Source organism: Dromiciops gliroides, chromosome 4 (assembly GCF_019393635.1).
Source record: "Dromiciops gliroides isolate mDroGli1 chromosome 4, mDroGli1.pri, whole genome shotgun sequence".
NCBI classification, from domain to species: Eukaryota; Metazoa; Chordata; class Mammalia; order Microbiotheria; family Microbiotheriidae; genus Dromiciops; species Dromiciops gliroides.
The window spans coordinates 339,490,447-339,502,985 of NC_057864.1; the positions used below are offsets into that span (position 1 = coordinate 339,490,447).

The 12,539-nt window shown below is 40.0% G+C and overlaps 1 protein-coding gene across 7 annotated transcripts in view; it reads left to right on the top strand.

Moving 5' to 3' along the window:
• The window catches only part of CEP57L1 (centrosomal protein 57 like 1), an 86,157-nt gene that overhangs the window by 30,145 nt on the left and 43,473 nt on the right, over window positions 1-12,539 (top strand). The window contains exon 1 of one of the 7 annotated variants that reach the window (XM_043999717.1): window positions 9,157-9,202. The exons of the other annotated variants lie outside the window; for them this stretch is intronic. The gene's annotated coding sequence lies outside the window, so the exon portion shown is untranslated. Of the gene's footprint in view, window positions 1-9,156; window positions 9,203-12,539 lie in introns of those variants that run through there. 7 annotated transcript variants of the gene reach the window in all.

The window sequence follows — 12,539 nt, forward strand, 5'->3', positions numbered from 1 at the left end:
CTAGAAGATGGTCAAGTCCCTTACAAAGAATTAAATAGTGTATCCTCCCAAAAGGCTTACATTCTATTGGAAGAAACAATATGTATAAATATATGTATGTACAGATTAAGAACAACAAGGCAGTTTAATACAACAGGGTAGTGCTTGAGCTGTGTCTTGAAGGAAGTGAGGAATTCTGTAAGAAAGGAATGCATTGCAAGCATTCAGGACAGCCAGTGGAAAAAAGCAAAGAGATGTAAGCTATGGAGTACTTTGTGTGAAGAGTAGAGAGAACTAGTTTGAGCCAAAGTATGTAGAAAGGGGAGAAATGTACGGTGAGGCTGGAAAGATAGATTGGGGCCCTGTTGTGAAGTGCTTTAAAGGCTAAAAAGAACAGTATATATGGATGTATATATGTGTATGTGTATGTGTATATGTATATTTGAACCTAAGGAGAATGGAGAACTACTGTGAGGTTTGTTGAGTTGTGGAGTGCCATGGTCAGATCTGTGCTTAAGGAGAGTTCAGGTGCTGGATATATTAATTTGTGAATCATTTTCATAGAGATGATAACTGAAACCATAGGAGCTAGTGAGCTCACCAGATGAGATGATATAGATATAAAAGAGAAGGCCCAGAACAGAATCTTGAGGGACATTTGTGGTTAATCGGCGGGCAACACTTAGGTGAAAAATCAGCAAGAGACTGAGAAGGGAAGAACAGACAGGAGGACCAGGAGAGAGAAGCGACATGGAAATTTAGAAAAGAGAGTATCTAGGTGGAAAAGGTGACCAGCAGTTAATTGCTGCAAAGGTGTCAAAAAGGATCCAGATTTGATGTAGTGGGCAGAATTTGGGGTCAAATTGATCATGAGTCATCCCAAAAGAATTACAAGACTCAGTGACTCAGTCTCCCAAGTTTTATTGCAATACTGTGAGTGACCACAGGGAGAGAACCAGAATAGTGGAAAGGTAACTCTCAAATTAGGAAAGGAAAGAGTTATATTTATAGTATGGATAAAGTGATTATCAGTCTCATTATAATAATCTCTACCTTAGGGAGGTAGAGGGGAGGGCCTGTCCTCATTATAATAATCTCCACCTTGGGGAGGTACAGGGGAGGGCTTATCCTAATTTGGAGTTCCTGGGGTCCTAAGCCAACCCCCGAGGGGGATACCTTTTTCTGTGGAGGTATGTTTTGGGGGTTTACACAACATAAGGTGAATCTGAGGACAAATTTGGTCTTTTCTGCAAGTCTCTTTCTGTTTCCCATGGCTAGTTTCACATTTTTCATTAGAATTTCTATAGCCTTGTCATTTCCTTTATTGTTATATGACTTGACCCTTTATGAGTACTGATTTCTGTGGGTACAAGAACCTAGCATCCTGACTTGTAAGTTATCCATTAACTGGGGTCTGAATCCCTTTTAGAGCTAATATCTGAATTAAAGTTTGGGTCTTAGGTTTTTCTGTTAACCTCTTTTTTCCCCCTACATCAGATTGAGAAAAGGACATTAGATCTGGCAGTTAAGAGATCATTTTGAATAAGCCGTTTTATAGTCATCCGAAACTCACCATGTCCAGAACTGAACTCAAGTTTCCTACCCAAATTATCACTCTTCCAAACTTTTTATTATTTATTTAAAGTTTTGAGTTCCAAATTCTATCCTTCTCTCATACTCTCCCCCCTCCCCAAGGTTGCAAGCAATCAGTATATGTTATACATGTGCAATTATGTAAAACATTACCATATTAGTCAGCTCTTCCAAACTTTTATCTTTATATCAAGGATACCACTATTCTTCCAGGATCCTCAGTTCTCAACTTCAGTGTCAGTCTCAACTCCTCATTCTCATTTCTATCCCACATATTTGATAAGTTCTCATTTTTTTGATTCTCTCCCTATACTGTTTCTTCCATTTATCTTCTTTCAACTCATACCACCATTACTGTAGTTCAAAGTCTTCATTGTCTGGTCTATTTAAATAGCACTCAAAATTGTCTGGCTCCTTGAAATCATCACCTCTCTTTAACCTGTACTTCACACAACTGCCAGAGTGATTTTCCCTAAAGAACAGATCTGATTGTACTAATCTGCTGCTCAATACACTTCATTGATTTCCTGCTAACTCCAGGCCCAAATACAAACTCTTCCATTTGTCATTTAGATCCCTTTATGTCCTTATTTCCACTTACCTTTCGAGGCTTCTCACACATTTCTAAATACTCCTTCACATACCCAATGGTCTAATCACACTGGCTTTCTTGGTGTACCTTAACAACCATCTTTTTTTTCTCTTTACACAAACCATTCCCCATACTTGGAATTTGTTCTCTCCTCACCTCTGCCTCTTTAAATGCCCAGTTTCCTTAAAAGATCAGCTCAGGTGCCACTTTCTGCATGATGCTTTTTCTGGTTCCCCCATGGCTGCTAGTGCTACCTTCCCCTCTTCCCAAAATGACTTTGTATATATTTTATATACGTATATGTGCATCTTATCTCTTCCAAAGCTCCTTCAGGGTAAGAATTATTTCATTTTTGTCTTTTTATCTCCAACACTTAGGATGGTACTTGGCATATGGTAAGTGCTTAATAAATGATGAATGAGGGGGCAGCTAGGTGGTGCAGTGGATGGAGCACTGACCCTGGATTCAGGAGGACCTGGGTTCAAATCCGGCCTCAGACACTTGACACTTACTAGCTGTGTGACCCTGGGCAAGTCACTTAACCCCAATTGCTCCCCCCCCAAAAAATGCTGAATGATTGATTGATAGCATGAAGGTGAACCCTAAATCCTTGAAGAGCAAGTTCTGTGTACCAAACAGGAAAAGCTTTGGGCACAACCCAGATTATACTGTATATCTGTTTTTTGATTTTTGGGTAAGTTCAAAGAGGTTCAACCCCAAATTGGCCTCAGGGTGATGAATTTTTCAGCCATAGCAAGTCTTTAAGACCATCTACTAAGATGTAAAGGAATTGCAATCTAAGTCAGAGGACAAAGGGCTCACACCTTCAAAATTATGTATCCTTGACATATTTGAGTGCTGTCATAGGAATTATCAACAAAATCTTGTTTCTGCCTCCTTGTCTTTCCTCTTTCATGTCATTAAGTTTTTTAGCTGGTGATATTCAATGATACTTCTTTAGGCTTAGAATACCTGGCATCTTTTTTTAGCTTTTTTAGCTTCATTTCTTATCTGCCTTGAGGTGTGGACCTCCCAGGGCACAGTATCAGCCCCTACCTTGAGGTAGGACCTTGAACAATCTAATCACCTGCCTCCCTCAACTGACCTTGTTCTAGCTACAGATAATCTTCCAGTACTCATTCCTCAATGTTTAACATACTCCACCCTCTCAGACTCTCTCCATCCTAGTGATTTTTGAACCTCCAAACTACCAGTGTGAAAACCCTCTTCTCTGTTCTTCTTTGAAGGTGCTTATTCTCTTACTCACATCACCATCTCAAACCTCCCCCCCCCCATGTCCTTCTCCATCTGCCTTTCTCTTCCACTGTTCTCACTCCTGCCATCTTCTGAACTCTCCTAATGTCATTGTATCCATAGTCACCCTTTTCCTATAGAGATTGGACTTCTCCCCACCCCCACCCTCCGAGATCACTGATTGTGGTGAAGGAGTTGTATGTACTCTACTTTCCATAGCCTCTCCCACCATCATTTAGCAGATGCTGCTGTTTGGGACAAACTGCCTCAGTTTACCCAAATAACTTGAGACCACCAAGTCAAGCAGAGACAGATTTATTACATTCTCATGAGAACGGACGACCTCATTGAGTCTGCAATAGGAGGCTCATGCTTTGGATTTTTATAGGAATTTTTTTTGGGGGGGGGGGACGTCCTCAAGTGCACTGGGTGAGCTCACAATCTAACATCCAATCCTATCTCACCCAGGGTGCGTGCTTAGCTCATGATCAATGTATAGAGACGTATACATGTGAGGGGAAAGGGGGAGGGGGAAACAAGGTCAAACCGAGGGAAGAGGGAAGGGGGGGGATAACCAGTACCAGGGGCTGATAAGGTTGAGAGATGTTGAGGAAAAAGGGGAGGCAGGAAACCCCTATCTGATCGCCATTAATCCATGACAGGAACTGGGGGTCTGACATGTGATGGGTACCAGGCCGGCCAGCCCGAGACACAATTTTTATTACAGGCAGTAAAACTAAGATGTAGCTGACAAGGATAAGGCTAAGCAGGGGTAAATGGTGTTAATGAGCAATAAAACTTAAACAGAGACAGTAAGAACTGACAAGCAATAAAACTTAGGCAAAGACAGAGAAATTAACAATACTGGGGGGCTGGGTATCTTCCAGACCCCATCCTCAGAGTTTACTTTGATTTAAATCCATCATCATTACATACAACACTATTCAAATGTATCTCCCAATTCAGATCCTGGTAGTTGTCATCTGTAGATCCTTCAAGATGTTCTCCTTTCCTCATTGAGTTCAGTGCCTGGCTCACAGTCTTTCTCCCCATATTGGGAGACTTCACATAAAGTCAGTTCTGTTATAACTTGTGGTTTTAAAATGTGATTTTGTTCCAGTGCAACTGATAAGGGAATATTTTGACATAATTTGAATTTCGAGTTTACTTCTGTGGCATTTATTCTCCAAGAAACAGTGAGAAAACTCAGAAAACTGCACCACTTCACAGTAACTCACAAAGCTATAACCCTTCCAATACTCACCATTAAATTGCAGGGTTTTTTCAAGGTAAAATGCTGTATTTATGGTATATCTTCTAGTGCAATAGGAGCCATGATTAAAGAAAGTTTGATCTGTACTTCCCTTCCCTGCCTTTTGCCATGACCTCCAACTTGATTTTGCAGCCTTCAGTACAGGCCCAGCGATAGTGAGGAGGCAGCCATTATTTGTTGCAGTATTTTTGTATTTCTTTTTTTTGGGGGGGGGGCAATGGGGGTTAAGTGACTTGCCCAAGGTCACACAGCTAGTAAGTGTCAAGTGTCCGAGGCCGGATTTGAACTCAGGACCTCCTGAATCCAGGGCTGGTGCTTTATCCACTGCGCCACCTAGCCGCCCCTATATTTTTGTATTTCTTAACCATTTAACATGTATAAAACTGTGTGCTATCGCTTTTATTAGGTTTCTTTTCTTTTTTTTTTTTAATGTGTCTCTCACTATTGAAGATTTTAAGCATTGAGCTGCTAATACCATCTTCCCCACAAGCTTTGTGGTTCTTATTATGAGATTTTTCATAGCACAGTGCTTTTCGGTAAGGCATATGTTGTTTTATCAGAACTGACTGTGATGTGGGATGGAATTAGGGTCAAATTGATCATGAGTCGTCCCAAAAGTCCCACAAGACTCAGTGATTCAGTTTCCCAAGTTTTATTGCAATACTGTGGGTGACCACAGGGAGAGAACCAGAATAGTGGAAAGGTATCTCTCCAATAAGGAAAGGAAAGGCAGTTATATTAATAGAATGGATAAATTGATTATCAGTCTCATTATAATAATCTCCACCTTTGGGAGGTACAGGGGAGGGCTTATCCTAATTTGGAATTCCTGTGGTCCTAAACCAACCCCCGAGGCAGGAACCTTTTTCAGTGGAGGTGTGTTTTGGGGGTTTACACATCATAAGGTGAATCTGGGGACAAATTTGGCCTTTTCTGCACATTTCTCTTTCTGATTCCCATGGCTAGTTTAAAAATACCTTCATTTTTCATTTATTCTTAGTTTGAATTTCTATAGCCTGTCAATGTATCATTGTTATAGTCTAAGGTCTTCATGGCCCGCCTCCCTCTGTTCCCGTTATGGGTACTAATTTATGTGGGTAAGAGAACCTAGCATCCTGACTTGTAAGTTATCCATTAACTGGGGTCTGAATGCCTCTTAGAGCTCATATCTGAATTAGAGCTTGGGTCTTAGGTTTTTCTGTTAACCCCTTTTTTGCCTCCTACATCAACTGTACATACTGATAACTTCCACAAATACCCCAATTCCCTAGTTCCTAGGTCTACTCAATTCCCATGACCTTTTCCACCCCAACTTAACTACTAACAAGCCATACCCTTGATTTTTGGCATCTCCCAAGAGTATTTCCATGTTTGTGAAACATGAAATTCCTTTATCTACTTATAATTATCACTCCATCTTTCTCTATATTTTAGACCCCATTAACCCTGTTTTTCACCCTTACTGTGATTATTAACCCCTCCATCCCTCATTTCTTTCTCAGGCTATGACTGCTGTACTAACTATGCTCTTCTTCCTTTCCTTTCTTGACCTTTTGGTGAATCAGTTCAGCTCTATTTATCCTCTATACAAATCCCTCACCCCCTTGTCTAGTTGCCAGTTACACCTTGCCAAACCCCAGCCTTGAATTTCTCCTATCATCTTCTATCCCAGTCTCATTAAGAGATGACCACACACAGTTCCTGGTACATAATAAATGTTTAATAAATGTTTACTGCATGATTGGCCTACCTCTCTTCTTCTGGGCCTAATGAAGAAAAAATGTTGTTATTCCATAGTGATGTTAAGTAGCATGAATGTGATGATAGTTAATTTTACAAGAGCCAAAAACTTTCAAAGTTGTGCCCAAGGGGCAGCTAGGTAGCACTGGCCCCGGATTCAGGAGGACCTGAGTTCAAATACAGCCTCAGACACTTAACACTTACTAGCTGTGTGACCCTGGGCAAGTCACTTAACCCCCATTGCGCCGTCAAAAACAAAAAAAGAATACAAAGTTATGCCCAAATCATGCATATCTATATAATTGCTATAATTCTGGTAAGGTGTGTTTCTTTAGGTCAATAATAACATGGACAATATATGACTAACAAATTTCTATCATTAGTACAGTAAAACAGTTTTGACATAGATTGTTTTTGCTGTTTTGGATATATACTGCAGGTCAAACAATGTCCTCTAAGAAAAGAAGAGCCTTATAGAATAAACATAATGCAATTAGGCTATTCAGCAAATTTGACAAACATTCATTAACCATTGTACTAGGCACTGGAGATACAAGAATGAACATGAAAAACAATCCCTGCCCTTAAGGTGCTTGCATTCTATTGAATCATCAAGTTGTTTATAGGATCAGAGGCATCACCATCTCATCCAGTGATAACATTCTTCCAAGCACAGGCTCTGATCTAGGCCATCCGAAAGGTCTCTTCCTTGGCTTTGGGGCCATAATTCTCTACCTCTCCCCCCACGTCGTGACCCTTCTGGAGTCAGTTGCAGATAGAAGAGAAGGAAACAGTCGCCTCTATTCTGGTCTTCTTGGTCTAAGGGCTGTTCCAGTTAGAACATATGTTAGTCAATAAACATTTATTAAGTGCCTACTGTGTGTTAAATTCTGGGGATAAAAAGAAAGACAAAAGAGTCCTTACTCTCACAATCTAATGAGAGGATAGAACACAAGAAAGAAACTGGGAAAAGAGGAGGGGTGTGTACCCTTCATGAATCCAGGTGAACAGCCAGATGGAAAACAATGAGATGTCTCCACTGGGTTCCTACCTTAAAAAGAGAATCTGGGAAGCGCTCTTCAAGACTCACCCTCTATCTTCTCCAGTCAGAGGGAGGTAGGGTTCCGAATGGGAAGGTGATAGGGAGGTAGTGTGAGTTTCAGAGTTGATGTGGTCTTTCAGAAGAATGAGTGTTGGAGGCAATGATGATGTCCAGGTGAACAGCCAGGTGAGAAATGATCTTCTAGTAGCAGGGTGACTAGGGGACACTTAACAAAAAGGAGAGGACCAAAGGCAGGTATTTTATCTGATTTGGGCAATATCCAAGATAGCTATGTTCATGCTCTTTACTAACTCAAAATCTGGAAGTAGGGAGAAGAGAAGTGTCTTTACTAGATAGAAAAGAAAGTTGGGAGGGAGAAAAACAACAACAACTTTACTGGGATCCAGGTGGTTACATTTTGAAATATCAATTGTAGCAAAAAATGTAGGTTTAGGGAGCCAGGGACAAGCATCCCTAATTAGGGCATGCTTTCCTGCCTTGTAGAGCTGAGGTCTGTTTAAGTCCTATATTACAACATCAGTATTATGAAGGGGTTATACTGTATTTTAAAATTGATTGTTTTTCTACTATTTGCAACCATACAACATTATTGGAAGCAGCTGGGGATCATTAAAAACACAACTCAATTTCCAAAATAAAACCTAGTCTATTCTCATTCTTTTATTAATTTTGGGTCCAGCTCATCGTCTACCTGTGATTCGTATCCCAGATTTACTAGTCCAGGGGTCCTGGGCTTTTCAACTGCCTGTTATAGTCTAGACAACATACATTTTTCATTAATGCAATTTTTCTTATATGTGTTGTTAGCCTTATCATAGCTTTCATTAAGCAGGCCCTGTGATGTTCTAGAATTTGATACAACTAGCCACGGTATCATTTGTTACTGACTCTAGAGTGATACTTCTCAGTTGTGAAAGAAGCAAAGTTGTGAGTATCCTACAGTCACTGAAGTAAGTACATGTTGGTCACAAGTAGACTATAATAGATTTGCAAAAATTACATTAAAAAAAGTTTGTTGACAAAAATATATGACCAAAAGAGGAGGTGGGCAGGTCTTGTAGTTTGTAGTAAGAGTTGAGAGATCACAGAGGTATAGTCTATATATTACACTGGTACCCCCAAAATGCCAAAAGGAAGAACTTCATCATTTTGATAGATTCTTTGTGGAGGCCTATGGGAAAATGAGGAAAAGAATCACATGGAATGAGAAGGAATGTATGGGTTACAGTCTGCACTGCTGGTGCAAATACTCATATCAGTGAGTAACATCTCACTGACATCATGGATCCTTTGATGTGTTTGAAGAAATTATTTTAGCATGAAGTTTAGAAATAGTACATGTATACATGATTACTTAAAGTCCATAAAAGAACATTACTGTTAAGATTTAATTTTATTTAATTCTGAAGGGTTTATTTTAAAAGATTGTTATAAATTCAAAAAACCTGTTAAATCATTGTTAAATCAATTAATTAAAATTTTAAAAATCAAAACATTTCACTCAATAGGTTTCTTTTGATTTACACTGCAAATAACTTAAAATGTTATATTGTCTGTGGCAATTCCTACAAAGTCATTATTTTTTCCCCTCAAGTTCAGTGCACAAATGCTTTTTTGGATATAGTTGGTCTGATGTTTTTTCTTACTCTTGCTCTACAGATTTTTCAACAGATGCTCTATTATCTCTACCCTGGCAGTGGATTCACCAGTAAGTTAATCACTTACTAGATGATATGTACTTGCTTCTGCTGAAGAAGAGCAAACTTTATAGTCAGACAGAAGTGTTGCTGGAGGGACGGGTAGAGAGAGAAGGGTCTAAACTACTGTGAAGCAAAGAAGTGTGTTCATTAGCTTTTCGTTTAATTATGTGTGAACACAGTATATGTGTCTCCAAAGCTTTTGTAGCAAGCACCATCATAGGGCTCTCGAGTAATTTATTTAAAGCCTTCACTAACGTCACTCACAGACAGTTATCTGTATTAGGAACTATGGGAGGCAGCCAGAGTAGAGGAAAGAGCACTGAACTTAGGTCCCAAAGACCTTGCATTTGAGATCTGGGTCTTCCACTTTCTTTCTTTCTTTCTTTCTTTCTTTTTTTTTTTAAAGTGAGGCAATTGGGGTTAAGTGACTTGTCCAGGGTCACACAGCTAGTAAGTGTTAAGTGTCTGAGGCTGGATTTGAACTCAGGTACTCCTGACTCTAGGGCCAGTGCTCTATCCACTGCACCACCTAGCTGCCCCTTCCACTTACTTTCTAGGTGATGTTCGGGAAGTCTGGCAGCGTTGATTACCTTGTCATGAAAATGGGGATAGCATAATAGCTAGATCATGTGGTTGTTTTGAGGATGTAAATGAATAATTCATGTAAAATGTTTGGTAACCCTAAAGTGCCATGTAAGTGTAAGCTATTGCTATTATTACTGTGGTATTGTTGGTGGTCAGGTAAGATCCTCCTCTGGAAAGGGGAATGAGCTTTTTGTCTAAAGATTTCAGCTTCTGGAGTAAACATAGGCAAGGTATACAAACATCATAAGACAGATTTTGAACTAGCTTTTGTGTGTTTCTCTACCCTGTCAATAGCGAAAATGATCAGTGTTACTATTTATGGTGTTACTGTACAGCAAGGAGTTGACCAAATTGGAGGCTCATCTAATGAACCTCCTCAATTTTTCATACACTATCCCCATACATAGGCATACAAGCTTATGCCCTATTTATCTAACATAGGGAACATGCAGTATCATTATCCTTTCTCTCCCTTCCCCCCCTTTTTTTGTTGTTCCTTTCAGGATTATTGGACTAGTAACATAGATCCTTCTTACTTCTCTCCCCATGACCCCATAAAATTGTCTGAACAATTCTCCACCTTTCCCTGGCACATCTTCCCTTCAACAGTAATTTGAAATTTTTCCCCAAAAGAGTGGTAGAGACCATGCCATATACCAGGGTTTCTTAAACTTTTTCCACTCATGATCCCTTGGAAGGGGAGAAGATTGGTGGAAAGTGTGGGGGGGGGGGCCTAAAAGACTCAGTGCAACCTGTTACACAGCAAAACAACTAAATCTTTTTACCTGATAAGGGTTTTTTTGTTTGTTTGCTTGATTTTTGGTTTTTGTTTCTCTTTTTTTGCAGGGCAATGAGGGTTAGTGACTTACCCAGGGTTACATAGCTAGTAAGTGTCAAGTGTCTGAGGCCAGATTTGAACTTGGGTCCTCCTGAATCCAGAGCCAGTGCTTTATCCACTGTGCCACCTAGCTGCCCCTACCTGATAAGTTTTTATGTAACCCTGAGTATATAGGGGTGTGTGTGTGTGTGTGTGTGTGTGTGTATGTGTGTATATCACATTTCACACACACACACACACACACACACACACATATAATAGGCATACATAACCTTTTACTGTTACCAAATCTTTCGCAACACCCACATTCAGTTACATGACCCTATATCAGGTCATGACCCACAGTTTAAGAAACTTTGCCATATACCATGTGGCATATGAAACTAATAATCAACAAGTATTTAGCAAATCCAGTAAATTTTAGCTTTTATTTCCATCTAACAAGCTCTAGGGCATACAAATAAAGAAAAAATAAACTCAGGTTCTAATGAGGGAGGCAACATGCAAACAAAGCAGGTGGAAGGTCAGCTCAGAGGGGAAGACACCAGCAGTACAGGGATGAGGGAAGGGTAGACCATGAAAGGCTTCCTACAGAAGGTAGAATTTGAGCTGAGTCTTTAAAGAAGACAGGAGGTAAAATTGAAGAAGGAAAACATTCCAGACATGGGAGAAAGCCAGTAAAAAGTCATGGAATCAGGAGAGAGGTCAGTACTGCTAGATCAGAGTATGTGAAGGGAACTAAAGTGTAAGGCTAGAGATAGGAAGAGACCAGATTCTGAAAGGGCTTTAAATGCCAAGGGAGTTTATATTTGAACCTGGAGGTAATAAGGAGGCACTAGAGATTTGGATGAATGTTTGTCCTTTTTTCTTGAAGAGGATCATGGCATTGAGGTGATGTCATGACTTGCAGTGAATTGGATTTAAATGAGGGAGGACTGTGCAAGATCACTAACCTCACACTCTCCTCCAGAGCCATCTGGGTCCAGTGGCAAGATATATGTATCAAGACGACTGGAGATGGTCCCAATTGTTTAAGACAATTGGGGTTAAGTGACTTGCCCAGGGTCACACAGCTAGTAAGTGTCTGAAGTGAGACAGGTAGGTGGTGCAGTGGATAAAGCACCTGAGTTCACTAGAGCTTTATTGAATAAGGGGAGGAAGTGACATGAGGTGCACTAGGAAAATCACTTAGGCATCTCATTGGAGAATGCACTTGAGGTTGGAAGACTAACGGAAAAGGCTTTTGCATTAGCCTGGTCATGAAGTGATGAGAGCCTGCACCAGGGTGGTAGCTTTGTGAGTGGAGAGAAGGTGACTTACATGAGAGATTTTGTAATAATAACAACTGTGTGGCAACAAATCACCTGTGTGGAATGAATGCCAGAGGGAAGTCAAGAATGACACTGAGGTTGTAAGCCTTAGTAACCTGGAAGGACGGTAGTGCCCTGGATAATAACAGGGAAATTTGGAAGGGGAGAAGATTGGTGGAAAGTGGGGGGGGGGGGGCCTAAAAGACTCAGTGCAACCTGTTACACAGCAAAACAACTAAATCTTCAAGAGAAATGAAGTCCCTCATGAAATTGAGCATGCTTTTTATCTTCAGAGTTAGTAATGGACTGACTTGATGTGGTGATCACAAACAAAACTATATTGTATATATACAGTGAATTTGATAACTTTCTGATTTATCCATTTTTGTCTTTAACCAATGGACAGGATTTAAATTCATGGTTATTTTGCAGACAATGCAGGTACAACTAACAGTGAATTTTGAGGTTTTTGAAACTGCCCTTAAATTCTTCAGTTGGATCAGTGAATACTTTGAAACTTTAGGAATAAGTTGCACTCAGTTTATTTACTTTGTATTACTTTAGATATCACAGTTAATATTTGACTATATTAAACAGTGAGTTTAGAGTTAA